Below are 5,083 nucleotides of genomic sequence, written 5' to 3' on the forward strand. Positions count from 1 at the left end.
AGACCCTACAATGAGAGACTGTGGGACCTGAACCTGTTCAGCCTTCACAAGAGAAGGCTGAGGGGGGACCTGGTGACCATCTATAAACTCACTAGGGGGGACCAGAAGGGTTTGGGAAAGACCTTGTTTCCCCTAGTGCCCCCTGGCATAACAAGGAATTATGGCCATAAGTTGTTGGAGAGTAGGTTTAGATTAGACATCCATAAGAACTACTTCACAGTTAGGGCAGCTAGGATCTGGAACCAACTTCCAAGGGAAGCGGTGCTGGCTCCTACCCTGGGGGTCTTTAAGAAGATGCTTGATGCCTACCTGGCTGGAGTCATTTGAGCCCAGTTTTTCTCCTGCCCAGGCAGGGGGTCAGACTTGAAGGTCTACAAGGTCCCTTCTAACCCTACTTCTCTGATTCTATGATTTTGCTGATCTTTGCGGAAAGAGAAACGTGTTGTACATCAGGCATCAGAGGGGACGACTTATAAGTTGCAGATGTGAATTATTATGGTCTGTCATTATCTGTCTTAGTATATTACACGTAGCTGTGTTTTTGTTAAGTCAATAAACCTTTCATACCTTTCTACCCTCAACCATATTCTCAATCCCGAACCCTCTGCAGGCAGCTGGGACATCTGAGCTAAAAGACAACTTCACCAATGTCAGAGTTAGTATCCCCAGATACTGTTGGCTACTGGCTTAATAACAAGGCAGAAACAGAGAGACCTAACTTAAGTCACCAGGACAAATTTAGTTGTCTGTGGAGGTCTCCCATCCACCCACTCACCCACGGAAGCCTCTTGCATAAGTAACAAGACTTGATAGACCTGTGTCCAAAGGATACAGATATAGAAACACTTCTGGTGCACAGTGGCACTGGCAGTCACATAATGCTTGATTATAGGTCCCCCAGTCACCAAGACTGAACAGAGAAACAAGGCAAAACACAGATGAACTAGTTACTACATTCACAAGCTGTAGCACAGATGCGATTTTTTCTGCATGCTGTCGGATTTTGTTCTGTATCTAATTCAGTGTGACCTTTTGAAACTTGAGGCACTTCTGCTTTTCACTAAATGGCACTGCAGTTGAACATCTAAGAATAAATCCAGTTAAAAAAGAGCTATGTCACCTTACCTGGTATAGAAAAGATGGGAAACTAAACAATAGTCAATCATTTTTTTTACAGCCAAGTTACACAGTGTAGCTCCACAGACCTCAGAAGAGTTACAGAACTGATTTACACTAGAATAGCTGAGGTCAGAACCAGGCCCTATACATGCATAATAGATTCGATAGTTAACATTACTACAGTAACTAAGGCCCAGGTCTCCAAGCATGTCAGAGCACAACAGACAGCCCTCTTTAACCCCAGGATCCTGCATGTATGGCCACCTAATCTAAACTGTAGGGCATGCAAAAGCAGGGAGCAGCTGAAATCTTGCACTGTCTACAGTACTGAATCTTACCCTGGCCTGCACAGGCACCTTCTCTTATTCAGCCTAATCCCTCTCTAGGATCCCTACACCTGCCCCTTTTTATGTAAAACACCAAGAGGAAGTGGTGATACTCCTTTTTTTTAAAGTCAGGAGCCTACGAGTTAGATCACACAGCTAAGTCCAAGGGGCTGCAAATTCCACCCCTTGCAGTCAAGCAGAGGGGTGCCGAAGGGCCAGATCCAATGGACACGCAGAAGTAAGACACTTATATAGCATTTAGATGCCAAAGTCCAGAATTGTAATCCTGAAAATCCCATAGTCATACCTGGCCTGAAGTTTTCAGTCTTCCATATGTGCCTTATGTTTGTACTTCTGGGCTAAGTACAGGCATTCAAGAAGTTTAGGACTGCGTTAAAAATAGCCATCTGATCTAATTTAGTTCACCCAGGTGCAGACCTTACATTTAGACTGACCTAACTAGTGATCTAAGTGCAAACTGTACAGAAGTTCAGATCGATCTAAAAATGCCCAACCTGGTCTAAGTTAACCCTACCTCTGAGGTAATCTAATTTAGATCAAGTCCAGCAAGACCAAATTAACTGAACATCTGTTTAGTTCCCAGTGCAGCCCCAGGGCTGGGAAAGACCTAAGGCTGCGCTTTTGATTTTTAACCCTCTAGTGCCTTTCCCCTCGCTGAGATGGACAACCCCTGCTTATGGGCCAGCCAGCCTCCCCTCACCACCCTGAGCCTGCCAAACCCCCATCCCACAAGCTGTTCCCAGTGCCATTTTCACCAGCGTTCACCAGTGCTGGGAGCCAGCCTAAGTTGGAATGGGAGGGAAATAGAGGGGAAGAAGGAGGAGAGGGGGTTAGCTTCATCTGGAGGTGGGGGGTTCAGGAAGCTACAAATAGCCCCTGGCCTGGGGTGGGGGAGAGAACCCTCCCATCCCCACCCCCAGACCCTCTCTCAGGCCCTGTGAACCTCTCTGATCCCACCAAACCTTCCCAGACTCCACTAACCTTCCCATAGACCCTGTTTGCCACCCTGATCCCTCCAAGCCCCCTGTTAGTCCTCCATACTGACTTACTTAGATCAGGTAGCATAGGCAGATTAATGGATGGGCCAGCTGTGCCCAGGCCTAGGGGCCACTACCAAATCATGAGCCCCTGGGATCCTCATCAGCAGGGAAGTGAAAGCTGTGTAGTAGTCTGGGTGTGCGTGTGTCTGTGTGTGTGTGTGTGTGTGTGTCTGTCAGCGTGTGTGTGCCTGTCTGTTTGTGTGTGTGTGTGTGTGTGTGTGTGTGTGTGTTCATGGCAGGGAAAGTGTGTTTGTATCTGTGTGTCCATGTGCGGAGAGTGAGTGAAAGTAAAGTGGGCACCTGTCTGTGTGCATGCCTGTGTGCACATGTGTGTGCATGTATGTGTGTGTGTGTGTGTACATTTGGCCATGGTGGGGAAGGAGGTGGGGAGCAGGGAGAAGAGATGGGCATGTGCCCCCCTACCCCGAGCCCAGCAAAGTCAACCCAGCCTCCCCAGCCATCACGGGGAGGGAAAGGGGATCCTCCCCCCTGCTGCAGCCCAGCTGGGGTGGGAGAGGGGGCTTTCAATTTTGTTTTTGTCCAGGGCCCTAATACACCTTAATCCACCTTTGTTAGGTGGGCATTTTTAACTCGATCTAAAAGCCCCCTACTCTATCTAAAAGTCTATGCATACCCTTGAGTTTCCCACTTGTCCACAGTTGCACCTCCGGCACATCTAGCACTGTGACAGCATTGACTGGATAGGGCAGCTTACCATGTAAATCCAATGAGGATCCAGAAACTTAATGTTCTCCCATCTAACCTCCTCAAGGGGGTGGAATTCAAGAGATGCGGTGGTAGTGTCTAACAGCAACAGGATCAGATTTTTTTTTAAATCAGTAGCATCTGCGACTTTAAGGTACAGCCAGGAGTGGTTTGCACAGTTGCCTATGAAGTGGGAAGCTGGCTGACTTACAAATCCCATTTTGGCACCCAACCCCGCCTTATGCATTTTAGCAGGGAGACTGAACACCTGGCTTGAGGCTTTGGATGTAACTAAGTAGACAGATATCTAAAAGTTAGATACTGCAGCTCTAACATTGCAGTGCTCCCTGTGGATAATGCTCTTCATCTCAGTTCCCATCTGCAAGCTAAACTTCCCATACCCCAGAGAAATGTTGTGAGGCTTAATGCTTTAGAGACTGATGCGCTCAATGGATATCACCTGAGATAGATAAGTGGTTTTATGCTACCTTTCTGCCCCATTGATTACCTTTATGCTACATCTACTGAGAGAGAAGTTCCAGTTCATCTCTAGGGCAGAGGTTTAAGTCAGCAAGTGAGAGAGAAATAGCTAATCAAGCTGGAAGTGACCAAGCACTCCCTCTTTTATAGCTGCCAGTACACCCTGCCCAAGGGTCACAGTTTTATAATAAAGTGGCAGCCTGGTCAGCCAATACAGGAATTGATGAGTCAGTGCTGTCATTCAAGCGTGCTCTTACACAATAGCAGAGTGAAGAATCCTTGTCTAGCTTATGTTCCAGAAAGGCTAGGTAAGAATGAAATCAGCCTTCTGCTTAGTGCTCCAGGGAAGATGAAAACCCCTGCCAAGTCCCAACCAAAATGCCTTTCCAACTCCATACATGCCAATCTGTTTAACTTACTCCAGGCGTGAAAAAAAAATCACTACAGTTAAGTATTAGCATGATGTTATACCTGTGATGGTCTAGGAAAAGTGCAAGCAGCAAGGATTTCTGTGGGTGATATCTTCAATTAGATTGACATCATAGTTGGGAGGGACATAGTATATAGGGTAGTGGTACCCAGAAGCTTGCCTATGCTCCCCTCCCTGCCCAACTGTACAGTAGGCCTAATAAAAGATCTCAGTTGTAAAAATCCTTGTCTCTCTATAATTATGTAATTCCACATGCTGAGATGCCAACAGAGCTAAGCAGCAAAGCCGAGGTATGCCCAGCTCTCCTGGTAGAAGGGCTAGAAAAGCAAAGACGTAAGAAAGGGAATTTAGCTCCAAGCTTCAAACCCACAAATAACTGCAGTCAGTCCCTGCTCCCCATTGCTCCCTGCTCCATCCCTATTTAGGGCAGGGGGAGGCGTTTTGGTTTGTTGAGATGGAGTCAACACTGGTTGCGAAGGTGCAGTGAAATGGTGTGGTGGGGAAGGGAGATAGAGCTGCAATGCTCCCCCCTGCCCTCCTGGATGAGTGCCTGCCCCAGGCCAGAAGGGAAGGAGTTAAGTTGTGGGGTGGGGCATATTTCTACCCTTTGCAGCAGGCCTGGCCCTGGCAGTGACACACAAACACACACACACACACACACACACACGCATGTATACACATACATGTCATCAAATGAAAGTAATTACATAGTATACATACATACATACATACACATATACGTAGATAGATAGCTATCGATCTCACTATATATATGTGCACACACATGTACATATACACATATACATACATATACACATATACATACATCTGTCGCCAGGATCCCTCAGCACGTGAGGTCTACTGCCTGCCCGGAGCGAAGATTCAGGATGTGAAGGGGATGCTCCAGTCCATCATTCAGCCTACCGATTATTACCCCATGGTCCTTGTCCATGTGGGTACTA

Source organism: Crocodylus porosus, unplaced genomic scaffold, assembly GCF_001723895.1.
Source record: "Crocodylus porosus isolate Cpor-Errol unplaced genomic scaffold, CroPor_comp1, whole genome shotgun sequence".
NCBI lineage: Eukaryota > Metazoa > Chordata > Crocodylia > Crocodylidae > Crocodylus > Crocodylus porosus.